This window comes from Paramormyrops kingsleyae, chromosome 3 (genome assembly GCF_048594095.1).
Source record: "Paramormyrops kingsleyae isolate MSU_618 chromosome 3, PKINGS_0.4, whole genome shotgun sequence".
Taxonomy (NCBI): domain Eukaryota; kingdom Metazoa; phylum Chordata; class Actinopteri; order Osteoglossiformes; family Mormyridae; genus Paramormyrops; species Paramormyrops kingsleyae.
Window position 1 is genome coordinate 17,461,751 of NC_132799.1, and position 20,143 is coordinate 17,481,893.

General features: G+C 44.7%; 1 long non-coding RNA gene across 2 annotated transcripts; it reads left to right on the forward strand.

Annotated features, from left to right (window-relative positions):
* The first annotated feature begins 4,357 nt into the window (after positions 1-4,357).
* On the forward strand, positions 4,358-19,702 carry LOC111848810 (uncharacterized). 2 transcript variants are annotated; one of them, XR_002839393.2, is made up of 4 exons: positions 4,358-4,588; positions 16,221-16,335; positions 18,364-18,461; positions 18,952-19,702. It is a non-coding gene; the product is annotated as an uncharacterized lncRNA (long non-coding RNA). The 2 variants fall into 2 exon arrangements; XR_002839392.2 differs by lacking the exons at positions 4,358-4,588; positions 16,221-16,335 and adding an exon at positions 16,342-17,193.
* The last annotated feature ends 441 nt before the right edge of the window (positions 19,703-20,143 follow it).

Below are 20,143 nucleotides of genomic sequence, written 5' to 3' on the forward strand. Positions count from 1 at the left end.
GCTTGGGATATGAATACAAGGTCATACAATTTACCCAGGACCCGAGAGCGTTTCGGAGGGTTAAGGGTCATGGACAAGGCCACAATGGGGATATGGCAGTTCTACCAAGGACAGGATTCAGAGCAGTAACCTTCTGATCACAGCCGCAGACGTCTAATCCACCGAGCCACACGTACCTGTAGCCTGTTACTGAGTGCACTTTTTTCTTCTATGCTTCAGAGGTGGATAGTTCAGGTCCAGAAAGCAATAATCCAGACCAAAGTTTTGTTTCAACCAACCAGTTGAGTATAGCGTCAGTCACAAATTACTCAACTGGTCAGTTGAAACCGAATGTTGGTCTGGATTATTACTTTCTAGACCTGAACTATCCACCTCTGCTATACTTTCACCAGAGTAGAACCAGCAGTGACAAAGGCCTTAAGCAGATAGAGGATGACGTACACTGTACACTATACCTGGTACATCATTATCTGTGAACATCTACAGACATCTACAGCACCATCTGTAGATGAATTTTAAAGTACTGCACTTTTGCTTTTTAAAACTATTTGTCGAAAGGGTAAATGCATTTAATGCCTGCAGTTTAGATTTGTGAGCGTCATTTTTAAACCATCCTGGAAAATAATTTACATCAGTACAGGTCCTTTAAGATGTGTTATTGCAAATGGAGTTTGCATCCAGGAAAATTGTATATTCTCTGCTTCATCTAGCTCATCACTGGCCAGCAACAAATAGCTCAAATTAGTAATCGGTTTCATTTAAAATTATAAAGCAACTTAATTGTCCGGGGGGTTGGGAATTATTTTTTTTAATTAATTAAGTGAAGGCATTAATTAATTGTTCGTATTCTTTCAAACACCAAATTAATTAAGCAGCCAAATTTTATTACTCAAAGTTTAATCCAGATTGTTTGGTCATTTTAAATGATTACCCTTCCATTAATTACACAGAGGTACAGCAGAGTCTTTGTTAGGCTTTAGCTGTGCTGAAAAGTGCTATATGAATGCAACAGAGTTATACATAGAGTTATGTAGAGTTATACACAAAGACACGTACACTATGCCTGAAATTCGGTGTCTTAAACTGTATTTGTCCAGCCCACTTTTAAAAACCATCTGCAACCTTCTTTCCTGAAGATTAATGGTAGAAAAAATCCATATACCACAATAATTCCATGAGCTACCCTTTGGATCTTGGACAAATCCCAAAATGGCTGTCCAGCCGCCGTTAGCATGCGATACCCAGTTCTCTTCTGTGTTCATATGGGTTAGAGGGAGAGGAAATAAAACACCCGCAAACAAGCAGAAGGGGACGGCTCCTTCAGCCCACGCCCCAGCTAGGAGGATTGATGACACTCCCCCCTCCCTTGGAGAGCTTCTGTCTGCACTGCAGGTCCCCAAAATGCCATGGGAGGCGCTGGGGGCTGACCGCGGTTACCTCACGCTCGGGTGATCGCCTTAATGGCTGGAGGTAATGGCGTGACGCTTTTATTTAGTTCAGAAAATTGTTTTCCTTGCCCCCCCCCCCCCCCATTTAATATGTGTGCTTTCTCGTTTGGGACCATTTGGAGGCTGTTAAGCGGCTGCCCTCCTCCTCTGCTGCCCCAAGTCATGCTTAACCTTTCCTGAAGTGGCCTGTGGTGTGAATTGGGTGTGACTTTCAGGCCCAGCAGAGGGGCGCTTTATATCGCTGCTAGAGAACGTGGGGCGTCCCCTGTTTCTGGGGGCAGTGGGCTAGCTGGGGCGATGACTCATTAATCTGCCATGTTGGAGCCGGCTGTGCATTCTGGGCACCTAGTCCCTCTCTCCACCACAATCTCTGGGGAGATGACAAGCTCTCTGGATCAGCACGAGGCCTCCAGGGCCCTGGATGGCACATATTTTTCAGAGGCTGTGATCGATCGTTGGAAGTCACAAGGCGAAATTCTCATCGTAAGTTATTCGTCAGCAGCTCCTAATTACCCAAACCACAGAGAAGGTGTTCCTTAGCATCATCCTGCATCATATGGTGCATACTGTGGGAATCCATCGTGCATTTCTGTGTAAAAGCGGATGAGCAAGTAGCACTTTAAAGAGTTCTGCTTTGAAAAGTACAAAATCAATATACTTAAGGAATATTAGCACTTTACATACATGCCAGCTTTTATGAAAAAAAATATATGAAAAAATTTGTAAGACTTTATAGATATTCCAGTTTGACGGCCGGGTATTTTCTAAGCATGGATCTGTAAATGACTTGCCGTTACTGACCCTTCATAATCCTCGGGGAGGGTTCCGGCTCTTCTAGAAATTTAGTGGGCAGAGGAAAGTACAAGGCTTCAGAGAAAATGGGGCTGGGGCAGATGGCTTTATTCACATTGCTGGGCGCAGAAATAAACAAATCAACAGAACACAGGAAACCCTAACGACATGATGAGCAAACGGGTCCGTGACAAAAAGCCACAAACTTTATCAGGGTCACTCTGCCTCCAGCTTGTAATTATTATTTCATCACAGCACTTTCTGGGGGCGTTCTCCAGGGGTTCCGAACTCTTTCAGCCTCCCGTCACTTTCGTGTGACCGAGAGGGCGCACGGCGACAGCAGTGCTTCCCCTCGCCATTTCCTGACGCCGTTGCTTTTGCTGAGTAAACACAAACCTCAAAAAGTTGCCCCACCTCCCACAAACCAGCCTCCCACCCGCCCGCCCCCGCTTTGTCGCTTTGTAGCCCCATAAATAAGGAATAAGTTTACGTTAAAGATTTTTCTGGGCGCTGCGGGGCTGTCGGAGAATAAATCATTAACTAATTTCACACGGAACCAAAAACAGATTCTCATGCTTGTGAAGGGAGGGCCCTAGTATTCTAATGGAATATAAAACAGAGACGGATGCCAAGATCACAGGCCGCTCCGAGCTCGTGGATCAGAAAGCCTGTAATGTCAGCCTAGAGGCCTGTTGTTTACATATTTTATTATTTCCCATCAGCCATTTGCAGAACCCCTTGGCAACACCGTTTCTCATCACCCTCTCAACCCCTCCATCCGTCAACTTTGTGGCAATGCTATTGGTTAGTTTTTCCCACCAAACCAGGTCCCACATCCTGGTCCACAGAGGCCGGCGTGGATGCTGGCTTCCATTCCATTCCATTCCTCTTTAAGCAATGAGTAAATGATCAAAATGTTTATCATTATACCCGCACGCACAGAGCTTGCTCAGTTAAAATAAAGCATCTGCATTTGTTGAGGGAAGTCTACAATGATCAGAAAAAGTCTAAAATTAAATGTAGTAGCAGAAGTCCCATAATCCAAGATTCCTTCTTTGGATGAGCCCAGAAGCAGAACCAGGATACCTGTGGGGTTCAGTTGGGTAAGCTGGTCATGGAGGCTGGTCCTGTGCAGGTCTTAGTTCTTCTAGGAAAGTGAAGACAGATTCACTAAGGTTTATGGGTAATCTGACTGAATTCTCTTTCTATTCAGGTTTACAGGGACTTGTGGAGCTAACATAAGATAATGGATTTATTCCATTCTTATGAAACACCCATTATTAGCTTACAAATCCCCCTGTAAATGGAAACATTAATGAGAAATGTATTTCAGTAACCAGGCTTGACAGGAATGCGGCTATTATGACCTTTTGTGAAATCATACTACGAGAACCTCCTAGCAGCTAAAACTGTGTCAGTAAACAGGCTAAACTACTGCTTGGTCCACTAAGTCTTTATGGCATTCGAGCTGCGACATAGAGATTATCTGATGTTACACACAGTAAGAACTTCTCAGAAATAACATGCATAAAAGATTATACAATCTATTTGCTGACATTTCGAGAACAACATTTTTTTTAATGTTAGCTCTATCTTTAGCCAAAGGCCCATTTATTTCCAAAGACTGCAGTGTTTGAAAACACCCCGAGTGGTTCCATGTGTAGGGACTGTAATTTAATATGTGACCCGCAACACAGAGTTACCATTGCTCGACTTGCTGTGTCAATATTTTATGAGTTGCAGTTTTAAGCAGGTATGCGCAATAGCTGCCCCGCTCATTTCAACACGATGGCAGACAAGACCAGTTATGACACATCATGACTGTAGCAATGAGACCCATGGAAATTTTGAGTATTTCTTTTATTCACAATTTTCCTCCTTGCCACCCTGGCAGGGGGGCCACCTGAGTGCCTTCTCTCTACCCAGTCCAGTTTTCCTCTCCAAGTTTCCCAATTTTGTGGCCGTACGCTGCTGCAAGTTTGGAATAGTCCGTCACCTTGAGTGCGGATGGGCGTCTCCTCCCCCTGACAGGAGGATCAATGTACGATGAGGAAGAAACCCCCGCTTCATTTAGACTTTCCCGTCCTTATTCTTCTGTATTTACCATTTATCTTGTGTCCGTCTGCAGTCGCTCGACAATTCCATTAAGCAGGAGACACTTTAATGGCACGGAGCTGATGATGGAGAATCTGGAGGCTGATGGAACGAAAGGAAAAAAAAAGAAGAAAAACCTCCAGTCTAATACTCTTCGTGTCCTTGCACCCTTGACTCCCGCCCCCCACTCCTCCTTATGTTATCTCTGTCCCAGCACATTCGCCTGTGTACAGCTGGCCTGGTCACCCGGTACAGTAAGTGTTCTAAACCTCTTTCTATCATTACCGTGCAGCATGTAAGAAAAGTGCCCTATGTTATTTGCTTAAGGAGTGACAAAAAGTCACACTTGCTTAAATTCAATAAATTCATTCTCATGTGAAGTATAATGTGAAAAATATGGGATAAATATATAGTAATTGCATTTGACTGTTTCCTCCGAAGGACAGAATATTCACACTCGTGGTGGTTGGCTTGTGGCTGTCTAGTATGTAATCTAGTATGTATGCCCCACAAGGTTGTATATAATTTACAGTTTTTCAGCACTTCATCATTTTGAACACTAGGTGGCACAGTGGTTAAAAATGTGCATGTGTGATGGAGAGCTTGCTGCTTCAGTTCCTCAAGGGCCCTTGGTGCCTCCATGTGAATTTGTTACCGATCCTGAATAACTTGGGTTAAAATCTAAGCATCTGTTTGAAATGGAGATATGAAAACTATATGCAGTGTTCTATGAATAAAAATGCGTCTTACAAAAACAAGAGATATTAGTTACTTGGGGAAATAGTGTAACCAGCTTACAGAGGAGAATATCTGTTCTCAAAACTACTGACTGAAAGAAAAAAAAATGCAGAGTGAGGAAATGGGAGGTAATAGAGTGGGGCTCCCTAAACGTGAGAAATGAAGATACACAAATGAAGGAGCGCTAATGGTAAAAAACGAGTGTGGCCCACAAATCGACACCCTATCTTTGTTTGTGAAATTGTCCCAGTTTAATGAGGGCTGTTGCCTGGTAACTGTTAGTGGGAGAATATTAGGAGGTACAGTTCATTCCCCCACATGAATTTTGGTGAATTTCTCATATACATCTTGTGGTTTTGATGCCCCCCCAGGGTAATATATCTGTCAGTCCCATGCTAAACAGAGGCATGGTATTTCCTCTTGGCTTTGCTTGATTATTAGCAACCCCCCCCCCCCCCCCCGAGATCCAGCCTGCCATGCACTCTGAGTAGTATCACGCAATGATATGCAATGCATTTTCACAACTATACAAAATGATTCCAGTATGAATTGTACCAGTGTATTGATATGGACGATTATATATATTTTTTTCAGTAAACTTTGAATACATGTATGTTAGAATCATATAGAGCATACATATAAATCACAATTTGACATCATATGTCAAATTGAGGTACATAGGCTTATGAATATGGGTGTGTGAGTGTGTTTATGTCCATATACTGTACAAGTACTACAACTGTCTATATCCAAATTATGTCCATAATGGCAATGAATATTACCATATGTAGCACGTGTAGATTTCTTTATCCATCTATAACCACTTACCCTATTCAGGGTCGAGGGAGGTCCAGAGCTTATGCCGGAGACTACGGACACAAGGCAGGGAACAACCAAGGATGGGGCACCAACCCATCACAGGGCAGGGAACAACCAAGGATAGGGCACCAACCCATCACAGGGCAGGGAACAACCAAGGATGGGGCACCAACCCATCACAGGGCAGGGAACAACCAAGGATGGGGCGCCAACGCATCGCAGGGCAGGGAACAACCCAGGATGGGGCGCCAACGCATCGCAGGGCAGGGAACAACCCAGGATGGGGCACCAACCCATCACAGGGCAGGGAACAACCCAGGATGGGGCGCCAAACCAGCGCACAGCAGGTTTCTTCATTGCATTTTCGAATTTCAATTCTCACCCCCAAAAGTCAAACAATTTGGTTTGCTCTTGCTGTTTTTAATAAAGACTGTTTTGAGAAAATTTACCCCAAACCAGCAGAGGAGAACAGAGTAAGTAAGAGAGAGAGAGAGAGAGAGAAAGAGAGAGAGAGAGGTTCCATTTGGAGAACCACAGGCCTGTGCTGTGGAGAGAGGAAGGCCTTGGAATAAGGGGGGGCATGAGTCAGCTAGTGGTGTCTGTGTGCATGAGGAGAGAGAGGCAGCAGTGGCTGTGGTGGTGGGGAGGGGGGGGTCAGAACTTTGTCTCAGAAGACAAATATCCCAACGTTTCTCCCGACAGAGTGTTCAGGCCTGGAAGCAGATTAAGTAAATTGTGCGGGAAAATTGGATGGAGAAGAGGCCTGACTATACAGGTCAGCTGAATGTCAAAAGCGTGGTGCTGAAGAAGGGAGGAGTGGAGAAGGGGAGGCAGAACCGGGGAGAGGAGCCAAGGCTGCAAGGAGGCCCCAACTCTGAGATCAGGCCACCAGCACCCGCAGCAAGCGTCAGGTCCTGGGGCGTCCAGGTCCGCTGATATCCCTGACAAACATCCACTAATGAACAGTTACATTCTGTCCTTTCTTTGATTCATTTTCAGATTCTCTCTTAGCATAAAGTCTGGGAAACGCATCTAAGGGGGGAAATGAGTGTGTGTGTGTGTGTGTGTGTGTGTGGGGGGGGGGGTCTAGAAGCTTGCCGGCCAGAGAGATGCCTGAATGTCCCTCTCCTGAGATAACCCCTTACTGATGGATTACAGGCATGGAGCTGGGACAGCACCGGCCTCTGGGTCAGGCTGGGCATCTGCCTGGCCAGTAATATCTCCTACAGATATTACAGATATTAGACCCTTTGAAAGGGAGGGGCTTTAAAAGCTCACACACGTATTACATAAACATACTATACTGTATGTCTGTGGGTTACTGCATGGCTGACTGACAGCTTTTCGTCAGAATTTGGATCAAACAACTTGGCATTAAGAGCTGAAATCCATGAAAGGACCATCAGTCAGGGAGGGACGAGGACGGGGTTTGAGCAGCAGACAGGACGGCACACGGCTGGGTAGGGTTTGGGGTCCTACCCTTGAAAACTGGGGGTGGTGGGGCTTTTTGTGTTTACTCCTACTGCAGAAACAGTATCCCACGCTCCTCTCTGAGCGGTCGAGCTCACTCAAAACCACGGGCGGGGAAAAGGGCACCGGACAATGTGAAGGTCTTGAGTAAAGGTCTCAGCTAAAATAAAGTCAATATGCCAATAGGTGCCTGCAAAGAGTGGAAATAAATAAAGAACTCTAATTAAATGGGGCCGTGAAACGGAAAAGTGTCAGGGCTTTGTGTCTGAACAAAGCTGGCAAGAGGCGGCTGCAGAAGGGACCTTAAGAGCCAGAGCTGCACAATGGGCACACAATGGGCACACAATGGCCACACGCACACACACGCAGAAGAAGGATGGCGGGCGGTGTTTTAGTTAAAATAATGAGTCTGAGGCACTTGTCAGACCTCCGTGAAGCGCCGGTGGAATTCAGCGAGGAGAGCGAGTGGCCAGGCATGGTTGCTAAGTGATGAGTCGCTGTATTCATCCCCAGCAGATGCTTACGCTCCTGGGGCTTTGTGCCCAGACGACATTAAACCATGTCAGATCCACAGGTTTAAGAGCCTGTACACCCCCCCCCCCCTTTTCCTTTGGTGGAAGGAAAGAAGGGTGATATTTCTGAAGCTGAAGTTAGGCAAGTGGAGAAATGCAGCTCCTCTTCCTGAAGCTGCTGCTCTGATATTCCTGACAGCTAATGCATCCCAGCATCGCCTGATCCCATTTGAACTGTGCTAACTGTGCTAACTGCGCTTTGAGTATTTTGGGTCTCAGACACAGGCCAGTCTGACCTTCTCTCTTGAGACACGCCTGGGGATTGAAACCAGAGGCATGGCGAGAAGCATCCCAGACCACCACTGTAATAATTAGCTCTGTTTATTGTGTCCTGAGAAAAGGCAGTCGCTTCGTTGCCAGGGTACATAACCCCGCCCCCCAGCTAGGTATCAACCTGAAGGCTTTTATGTCTGGGTATGTGACAAGCGCTGTGGTTTTGATAGCAAATGAAATTGGCTACGCCGCATGTGTGCTCTGCCGCCGCCACCGGGTCGCGCTGTCTTCCCCCCGCGGTGCGGCGTCTCCCGAAAGTAACATGTCGCCCGAGGAATAAGATTCACCGGCACAACAGGGGTGCTCGGCTGAACCGGAGCCTCAGCTTCCTTTAAATCATTGATAAAATCAAATTAGAAAAAAAGCATGGAAATGGAATCATGAATATCATTAGCCTCGAACCCGGGAGAGTCTCTGAGAGAACAACAAGAGCGCAGATCACAGGGGGAGGTGGGAATGAAAAGGTCAGCCCCCCTCAGATGTTACCTGTAATGCATTTCCATTTCACCTGACAAGAGGACGTATTCTAATCTTTGTTTAATTTACAATGTATCAGCCATAGCAGTGAACTAATATCGCTTTGGTTCAAAGCCCCCCCCCCCACCCCCTGAACCACCTTTCTTTTAAACCCCCATCATTATTTGGATTCTTTTGAATCATTTGCATATAGATGATGAGATTTTTATCACCTCAGATCCACTTGGCACAGTCCTGGAGTGTACGGGCCAGCTACCTTGTTCCAGGACGTGCGTGGAATTCAGCTGCCTGGTTTGCACGTTGGCATCTGGTTGCTGTTCATGGGACACCAACAGCAGAGCCGCGGCAGGCTCCATCACTGCCCCTCCCCAAAGCCAGCACCACCTACCCCCACGAAGGCAACAACTCAAAAGCTCGTACAAATGTTTTATTACCCTAAAGAAAAGGCCATATAACAGTTTAAGTATGTCATTAAATGTTGGGAAGCAAGCCAGAGAACCTGCAAAGCAACCTTTGACATCAATATTCATATCATTCATTCATCCATCCATCTTCTATAATCGCTTCACCAGTACAGGGTCGCGGAAAGCCTGGAGCCTATTCTGGAAAACACAGGCAACACTCGCACTAATGTTCTGACACGCTAGGGGCATTTTAGAAGCAGCAATTTGCCTAACTGCGTGTATTTGGACAGTGGGAGGAAACCGGAGTACCCAGATGAAACCCACATGAACACAGAGAGGACATGCAAAGCTCCACACACACCCGCACAGGGAGTGGAAGTTAACCCCCATGCATAGAGATGTGAGTCCACAGAGCCACCCAGCAGGAGCCACCATGTGACCCTAATTTGATAGATACCCATCAATATTCATGCTGAATTTATTGTGAACTGGATGAGGAAATAAAACTGATTTGTGTCATCAGTCATATCACTTGTGTTCCCTAGTACTACTAATACCACTGTTACTCTTACTACTATAGTTATTATTTTTATTATTTTTGTTCCTGTTGTTATAATTGTTGTTGTTGTTATTATTATTGTTGTTGTTATTGTTGCTATTGTTATTGTTATTATTATTGTTGTTGTTATTGGAGCAGTGGCATTAGCTATAGAGTGGTGAATTTCAGTGTATTTATCTTCAGAAACATGCAGCATTGCATGCCCAGTGAGAACATGACTGTTACACCAAGTCCATGTTTGGGGATGAAGTCCATTCATGTAGGTCTCCTCTTGGCTGATTGTAGCATGAGGCCAGCGAGAGTGTGTCTGAGGCTGCAGCAGGAGCACAGCAGAAGGTGACGTTCTCCTACCGCTCTGCCTCTATGGTGCTTCCTCCAGGACGCCCGCAGGGAGCATGAACAATGTGGGGGGGGGCTGAACTTGCCGGTTCCTTGACCTTTTCAGGGTTTTTAAGGCGTGAAGGAAGGGGCTTTTAGCGTCGAGCCTCTTGCATGCTTTCACCTCCCATTTTTATTGGTTGACCTTTCGAGCTGCGTTACATTCTGCCCTTTAATTGGCACTGGAGGCCCGGCTCCATGTTCTGGCAAAGCCCACGTCTGTCACCTGCCAACCATGAAGCAAACATTAATGAAACAGTTAGCATGTGGTGAAGCACGCCGCCCCTCAGTCCCCCAAAAATGGCCAGGCACCTTCCGCACATTACGAGGATGCTTTAACCTGTGGCACAGTGATCTGCACTGCAATTTCCTGAGGAAATGTCATGGAAACCTCTGGGGTCCATCTCTGAGAACAGGGAGCAGGAGGAGGGGACTTTATTGCTCACAAATTAAACCATGTAGAATGTGTTGCGTTGCATTTGGAGATGGGGGTGCCGGATGGCTTGGGATGGTTGGCTGGTTTGGATACCTGGTTGCCATCTCAAGGCCATGGACTCCTCCCTCAATTGGATGAACAATCCTTCACCCCATAGCCCAAATATCTGTACTTTGCTCAGTTGTTCCTGTTTGCTAAGCTGGATGCTAAAGATATGCGGTCAGCAGCGGAAAAAAGGAGGTCTGCATGAAAAGTGTCATGGAAATGCCAGCAGTTATTAAAATGATGCATTTATTTAAATGAAAATGTGGGATGTTACTATTTGCATAAGTGCTACATGGTGGGGGGGATGGGGGGATGGGTGATCATGCAGTCACAAAGCAGGTTGGAGTATTTTCTCTGTATATTTGGACGTTTTTCCACTGCACCAGGTACCGTACTTTCGGTACTTCCATAAAGTTCTGAAAGTATGGTACTTCTTTCGTGTCGGTTTTCCACTGGCGTAAAAAATGGTACCGGCGCTAAATGACATCATCAGTGACCACTCCTGACTGACATCGTCAGAACGCGCAGCTTAAATCATAATAAAAAATAATAAAAAAAACCAAACAAAATTAAAATTAACAGTTTAGGCTATTGTTATGTCATGTTATGTCAGCTTCTATCACAGTATAAGATTCAGTAATATCCAAATTGCATGAATGCTGCCATTGTTTACGTTTACGTAGGTACACTTACTTTGGCTAAGCCGATCAAAGCAGTAAGAATTAGCTTAGTCTTTTGAAAGCAAACAAATTATTTAATTATGTTTTTTGATTTTCAAGCGGCATTGTTCGGTGTTTCGCGTGTGCCCCATTTCTTCTTGGTATTACGGTGTTCCGGGCAATTCAGTTTCCCTATGTTTCTCCTGTCTATCAGGAAATAATGTTTCCCCTAATATTAAAGCAGAGGTATGTGAAATGTCTGAAAATCACTCAGGTACATTATTACATGTAAATACAGTAGGCCGATAGATCGTCACGCATAATATAGTCTTATAAGCAATACTATACCGTTTTAATCAAGAAATATCTCTATCCAGTGAATTAAATAATTTATTATCTGTAAAAACAAAAAACATCAAAAAGGCATGTGATGTTTTAAAATATATGGCTTGTTTACCTCAAGAGCTTCGTAAAAAGACATGATAACAACAGCAAAACCGTGTACAAGTCAGCGCGCGACAAGGGAAACATAGGGAATATGAATTGCCTGGAACGGCAAAAACTTTTTTATTTTGAGTCGTGCCATCCAAATCCCGCTGGATCTGTTCATCCGACCATATGGCGATTAAAGCCTGTGTTTCCTCGTTTGTCCGTCCTTCCATTTTACTTTTTTAATATTTTTGTTTCTACTGCTTTTTATTTCGTTTCTCGCTGTTCGCTGTGTGTATTTTGTGTTTCAGCGGCAGGCTATTTGCATAACCAATCGACAGCAAAAACGTTTGTAAGTCCCACCCCAAAGTACCGACGTACCAAAGGAGTACCAAAGCTGGTTTGGCACTTTCGGTACTCGAACTTTCGGTACTGGTACTCGACCAGAAGTCAATGGAAAGTACCGTACTTGAAAAGCGCCCTTACTGTCAGAGGTGGCAATTTCAGATCCAGAAAGTAAAAATCCAGACCATGATTTACTTTCAACCAATCAGTTGAGTACTCTGTGACTGAGACTCTTTATGCTCAACTGGTTGGCTGAAAGTAAATCATGGTCTGGATTTTTATTTTCTGGACCTGAAATTGCCACCTCTGATTAAGTGGAGTTCCCCCTCCACCTTCCTTTCGCCCCATGATCTCAGAGATCTACTACATTGTTTCCCTCCATTGACCCCCCCTTCCCAAAAGCATTGTCACATTTGTGTTCCAGCTCCAGAATCGCAGCCTGGACAAAGCGTTCTACGCACCTCAGCCGATGCGTAATTCAATAAGGAACTAATTACTCTAACGGCCATTGCAACTAAATCTTCTTCCTGCCTGGGCAATGACATCCAAATCCTACGCTTTCCAGCAGAAGCCCACCCCCTCCCCCCCAGCCCGGGGACCGGAGGTAATCCTGAAAGGCATAGGGTTGGGCAAGACCTTGTCGTTTGACTGGCGGCCTCTCACCGCTGCCTAATGATCACCCATACATAATCGCTCCTGGGAAGTGCCCCCGTTTTACAGCGGAACCTACACAGCAGGAATTATCGCGTTGCTAAGCCCACCGGCTAGACTGTCCTATAGAATGCTGGGTGAACCTCAAGACAAATTAATTCTAGTGAAAGATTGGGGGGGCATTGGACACAGCTGTGCCCCCTCCATCTGCGCCTTGCGTGGGGCCTGTTGCCTCCCAGCCGCTCGCTTTGTGTGCCAATGACGATAAATTAGGATTTCAGATTCCCAAGGAAGCAGGAAGAGAAGAGCTGTAATTAGGGCTCTGTGTGGTATTCATTTTGTTTTGTTTTGTTTTTTTTTTTGTTTGTTTAAATACAGTCATTGAGGATGGAGATGAACTGCAGAATCGGCAGCCATTCCACTGGGGGGGTAATTGATACCCCAGTTCTCGTCTTCCTCTCAGAGGGGTCAGTTCCTCTCCTGTTGGGGGGGGGGGGCAGCGACAAGCTGTTCCTGGAACGAGATGATGTTGAAATCCGTTCAGATGGGAATGTGGTGCCGCGCGACGGGGGGGGTAGGGGGGAGACGGATGACTCCAGAGAGCGTCGGAGCGCCTGCGAGCTGCTGCGGATTGTCAACAGAAAGGTGCCAAAACAAGAAGTTTCTAGAAAGAACCATGATACAGGTCAGACAAAAATAAAGCAACTGGTTCCTTCAGCAGTCTCTGCACCTAAAGTGAAGGGAAAGGAAACAACTACAGGCTGCCTAACGTGACTGTGCCACGAGATTTTACTGCTTCTAGGACGGCTGTTGACTTCAGCTTGTGCATAACAAGACTACATATCCTACCTACTCTTAATGCCAAGTTGCCTCTCTTACCCCAAAGGCATTTGTTTTGTTCCTTCTGAATGTCTATGATGTCTGTAGAACGTGGTGAAACGCTGCAATGATTCTGAGGCCTTTGCCTCCCTCAAATCAGAGAGGTGTGCACTCAGCTTGTAACGCATGCGCCACAATGTTCCGGGGTAACCCACGGCATTCGTTTTCCTGTAGTAAATGCGACGTCAGTTTTGTTTATGGTCCAATCAGTTTTAACACGCCAAATCCCTGACACCTGCTTTGAGTCATTTGGCTTGCCAGTGGCATGGCCTAAACGGGGCTTTCTACTGAATTTCCTACTACATTGTGCCTGACCCCTGTTAACAAATAAAAAAATCAAGGCTAGTGTCCAAGCCTGAGGCCTCCTGGGGCATGAGAGTCTGGACTCCCCGCCGACTCTCTGACTCCCTGTCTCGCATTCGACGGCACCTCTGTGAGGCTGGTGTGGACAGGGACATGGAGCTGTTGCGTGGGTACCAGTGAAAGCATCTACCTGGAGTTCAACTCCCTTGTAGAAAAATGCCATTAACATCCTCTCTTTTTTTACTGTAAGTAAATGTAGATTATGCACAGAGGTTTTTAGTTGAGACAGAACTTCATTCATCCCTCCCGGGGGAAATTTTTTTAAATGTGTTGCTGGCGATGAGAAAGAGAATGAAACAAAATGGAATAAAATTGAATCACAAACACAAAGGAAGCTTAAAAATAACAGCAGAGCTAGAAAAGGAAGAAAGAGGGCACAGGAACCCGGAATAGCTGAAAGAGGAGGGAGCCCAAGATTAGGCGACCAGCTACGGTTTCAACCCACCATGGCTGAGTCTGTCACAGCAAATGAGGAAAACACTCAGACCCATACAGAAGAACGTAACAGGCAAACACAGCTATATATTACCACGCGGCCAGTTTGGGAGGGAAATGTTTATTGCAATGTGTTTGAGTTCTAAGCATATCGCCCGGACACTCCAGAGGGGTTAATTGGTTATTTTCAGCGGCAGCAGCAGCGGCGGTCTGTTTAAATTAGCGTTATCAGTAATTTAAATGCAGTGGCGGCCCTGTGGAGGTGACCAGGCAAGTTCTGCTCGAGAGTGCGGCTTTATTAAGCGCGTTATCTATGCCCAGAGTTGCTGCTGGAAATGCGACAGCAAACATCCGGGTTCGCCGCCGTGTCGGGGCCGTCGCACTCTGTGGCCTGATAATGTCACAGAGTCAGCTCACACGCAGGCGGTAATCTGTCACGGCAGCGGAGAAGATGGGAAGTTCAAATGGTGAATTAGAAGCCATATCAGACTCTGTATCTCTCTGCAGTTACAGCACAAATGATACAGCTCCCTATGGTCTGAACATCGCCTTTATAATGATCACTTACATTTCTGCTTAGGCAGTCTGAAGCAAGACAATCTGCATAGACAATCTGAAGCACGCTTTACAGTTTAGTTCGTTTGCCTCTGAAGTTTTACTGTTTTTCAGAAAAATGCAGTTTGTCTGACATAATTCTCTAAGGTGCTTCGTCACTATTGAAGAGAAAACTTTGGTAACACTTTCTATGAATGTCATGTCTACTGTATAAGAATCTATGAACACGTTAAAATGCCTTTATAAAACATTACAAACATGGCTATAATTATTTATAAAAAGGCATGACACATTAAAGTCATGTTTATTATGCATTTTGAATGCTTAATGAAGCTCTCATCTATAATGCATTACACATACCTTCATAATAGAGTGCAAAGCATCATTAATTCTTATAAAAACCTTTATAAGGCATGATGAAGATGTATGGTGTTTCACTGGAGCTTATCAAGTATTATAATCAACACTATCATGCCTTATGTCTGTCAGTAGAAGATGCTGTAATACTTAAATATTAATAAATATTAATTCTTTTACCAGCCGTTATAATGCATTATGAAGGTATCTACAATGCATTGCAGATGACAGCTTCAAGTAAAGTGCTACCAAAGTTCCAAAACTCACACAGTCCATAGGATAAATTTTCAAATGACTTTCTGTGAGTACTTGGTTGGATTACATGACTGCAATGGGTTGGTGCCCCATCCTGGGTCATTCCATGCCTTGTGCCTGCAGTTTCAATGACTGAGTGAGTTTTGGAAATTTGGTCTTCAATTAATCTTTGTAATATACAAAAGAAGTCATTTTGCCTTTTCCTCTACCTATGGAGAAGGCATTTCTTCACCCTCCCTTCATTAAGCACTTGGGTTGACGCATGCCTGGTTTCCATGACAACAGAGCTGCTCACCTCTGCCCCCTGGTGTCTCATTTTGGTAGTTTATATTTCCATGGCTGTGCTAGCGACTCATATAATGGGAGAGAAAAGGAGGAGAAGGTTTGTGCATGTGTGTGTTTATGTTTGAACCCTCAGGCTGCTGTTCCTGCACTTTTTCTATAACTTTATATTACTTAGTCAAAGCCTGAAGTGGGAGCACATTAAAAGAATGATACAGGGCCAGCGGGGGGGGGGGGGGGGGGGGGGGGGGTGGGGGGGTTACGTAAGAGAGGAAGGCCATCAGTGGGTGGAGGGCCGTTGATTACTCAAATGTTCAGACTCATTTCTGAGGCACGATGAAGAACCCTGAAACCCTATTGTGCTATTTCCAATGTGCTGGATAATGATGACCAAATACAGCCAAAGCTAAGGAATGGCCTTGTCAACCTGCTCACTGGAATACTGGGGGCACTCATGGTAAGAAGCGTCCAACAACTGATTTCTTTTTTTTTTTTTTCTCTGCAGGGACCATTAGGAGTGAGTCGGTAAATGTTAAAAGGAACAGTAGGCTGAGGAAGTCACATGACAAGACTGCATTATGTAAAGTTAACGCATTGTACTGGCACTTCTCAGACTGAAGGTATTAATGGAAGCACAAATTTCACTTCAGTGACCCCACTCGGCACCGACTAAGCCAGAAAGCACAAACAAGAAATTGCGCCAAAGACTGCGAATTTCCGTTTACCGAGTTGTGGTGGGACCTTAAATTGTCCAGGTCTACCACGGATAACAGTAACTGTGAAAACTATATGACTGTTTCCACAGGGAGCAGTTTAAGGCGCGAGGCACAGGAAAGAAACACAGAAATTTAAGATGACCATTTCACCTGAGCCAACATGATGTGTGTCTGGCACCAAAGAGAATACTGCTATTTTACACCCTGTGTATATGTTATTGCTTTCACAGGGTCTTTATTGCCATCTTTACTAATTCCCCACTGAACCAAAAAAAAAAATACAACGTTGTGCTTTAAGGTCTTTGATGGCTATTTCTCCAGCAGCCAAGCGCTTTTGCTGAGGATGTTTAAGCGTCGGGATTAAGCATCCTGGAACTCTCGACCAAAACTGTCTCACTACAGGCAAGAGGATTTAAGCCTCATACATTCAATAGTTTCTTCTCCTCCAGCCCCTGGATGACATTAGTAAACAAAAGGACAGTACGTATGCTTTAAGGTGGGGGCATAAGAGGGATGATAATTCATAGATAGGAGGGCCAACCTTATCATTGGCCAATTATATGGTTTGAAACAGTGAGTGACATGGGCGGGGCACTCCATGGGGGGGTTAAAGGCAGCGACACCAGCAGAACAACGACCAGGGCCTAAACGGCTGGAATAAAAGTGAGGCCAAACATTACAGCAAGCCTGCTCTTCCTCATGCACCACCTTCCAGGTTCTGTAATTCCGAAGAGCTCAGACACGCAGGGCTTCCTTCTAAGGGTGAGCGATTTAAATCTGCTAATTACTGTTTTAAACAAACCAGAAAAAAGGGAAATCCCCTTTCTGTTTGGTCCATGCACAGCACCGGCAGCACGGTAAGCATACGTTGCACATGAGCTATGCCCCCTCTCTTCCACTCGCTGAAGAGCAGGAGAAAGGCTCCTAATCACTTGCACCTGCAGCTGTCTTTAGCGCATTCCCAGGTGCGCAGGGGTTAAGTTTGTGTCGCATAATGAGCAGGCAGACTGCCGGAGAGGCTGTGGATTGGGCAGAGAGAAATTCATATACAAATGAACACTTTTATAAGGGCTTGCATCTGCCTTCGAGTCAATATGCAACTCTGGCTGCGGAAAAGGTCTGACTCCTAAATCCCAAAACCTGACCATCCCATTGAAAAACTCCTCCAATCCTACTGTGGGTTACTCACAAGGTACTTTTCATGGTTTAACATATAACCCTAAAAAAAGGAAAACATGTAGAAGATGTCAGATCCCTGCTCATCTCCTCCCTGTCACAACCCTAACAAGCCACGTCTGTTACTCATGCATCCCTCTTGCCTCTCGTTCCTAACCCTCGTGTGGAAATCAGTCCCAGCTGCCTCTTCTTAGCCCCTTGTTAGTTTTTGTACTTTGTATCTGTTTGTCCCATCATCCCCAGTCTGGTCAATTGACGCCAAACCTTGCTGCCTGTGCCCTCCCTTGTTCCAGTCTTCCTGTTCCCGCGATCCTGTGTGTTCCCAGCCTCTGTTCACTGAGTTCAATAAACCCTTTTGCTTCGTCACAATGCGAACTTTATATCATATGTTGTGACAGAAGACATGCTTTTTAAATATTACGCACATTACAAGTAATGGCTTATTCTCATTATTTTCCCTTCAAAAGATCAGTTCATTTCCCCCCTAGTTATTTTTAAATAAATACTTTTTGCCATTAACTCCCCTTCAGTTTAATTATGCATTCCACTCTGAGGGACACGCCGCGTACATTTAAGTGCAGCCAGTGAGATTAAAGGGGAACATTAAATTTAATTAATTTTAACGGTGCGATAACTGAGCTTATCTGCCCACACTGCTAATTTAAATGTGCAATGACAAAGGTTACACCCCAGACTAAAACAAAATCCATGTCTTCCGCTCGTCTTTCCTTAAGTGAGAAATGTGTTCATTTTCAGGTCCTTGAAAGCCATTGTATGATTCTGGCTCTAAACCAGGCCAGACCACAGGGACATGACCATCCCCACTCTACTATGTAATGGACAGTAAATATGAGGTAAGGTGAACCCTGTACCAGTACCTGTGCCAATGTATCCCTTTGCCCATAGTTCTGTGGCTTTTATGAAAGAATCAAGGGCGTAACTTTGGCTGGAACATTGGGGGGGTTGAGGTCTCCACCCATTACGGGGGAAACATGATTATTGGGGGGGTTGTATTAGCTGGTTTTGATTTATTGGGGGGGCTACAACCCCCCCCCCCCCCCCCATAATTTACGCCCATGGAAAGAATACACCCATTCCTGGGGATTCATTTCCTCATAGTTATTTGCTGATACACAGCAGTTTGTGACAATACTTTATGTACAAGTGGCTCCTGAAAGTAGAGACTAAAAGTCAACCAGTTTGTAATGTATGGATTATTTTTTTCTTAATTTGTTTTTTTTTCCTTCAGCCCTTTAATTCTCACCATTTTCTCACCATGTCCTTTTCTTTTTGTGTCCTTGTTTATTGCATGTCAAATCAATCTCTTCTCCTGTTCCCGTGGAGTGGGAGGAAACATCAGCGTCATGCTCCCTTTCTGCAGTTCTGCTTCTGTTTTTCTGTTCTCCATGGTTTTATCACCTCCGAATAAGCCAGTGCACTCTCTTGGTTTTCTACATTATTATTCTATCTTTAGACGATTGAATCTCACCGTCATGTTCCTTGACCAATTAGATTTCTCAGGCAGTGTGGGCGGGGCATCATGGCACAGCAAGGTCATGGGGGAGAAAAGTCAAGTGACCAGGGGTTTTACATGTCAATTGCAGCTCCTTTATCGTGATCACAGCAGTATGAACCCCCCCATGCCCATATCTCATGATTTGTTTTGTCACCGCTTGAGTTCTTCTCAGACTGTTTTGAGAATCTTCTAGAAAGACCTGTCAACTTGCATTTTATTTGTGATAGAGTACTTTATATCCAGACTGATGTTTTGTTTATGGATTCTGTTTGGTCATTTACCTTCAAAGACTAAGACAACATCAGTGGCAGCAGAAAAACTGCATCTACTATGTTCTGCAAAAAATATATATATAACTCCTACACATTACTGACCTATAAACTGTCTCTGTGTTGTTGGTTAAATGTCCTGGGGAACTTTCCTGAAAAATATAATACAATATCTGCTGGGCTATTTTTCAAACCATTTTGGTGCAGATCAGAATATGTTCTCATCTATTATTCTTGGTGCTAAAAAAACCAGGGATGGGTGAAATGGATCAAATAATTGTAACAAATAAATCGATGCACTTTCATCAGGCTATGTTGAAGTGTATGTGTTTCTTGTGACAAAATAATATGCATTATTAAGTGCCATGTGCTTTCTTTATTAGATTTTATGTTGCCAGTTTAGTCTTGAATACAGGCACCAATGATTCCCTCGAGCTGGGGATCTCTGGTAGAACCAATCCTTTCAAGCACTCCTCAATCAAGGATAAAGCTGACTGCGGTTGCTAGGCGATGGCTTATTAAGTTATAAACCAATATGCCTGTTTGTGCTTCCAGCCAGTCATCTTTCCCCCCTAAGACACATTTCATTTAACTCGTATTCAACATAAAAACAGAATACAAATAATCAGTAACACCAGCGGTTAGCGCTGAGACATCTGGTCTAAATTACTGTAACAGTATCTTAGAAATATTGTTTTGACCTGCATACATTAAAAGTAATAAAGATGAACTGTAGATTATGCAGTCCTGG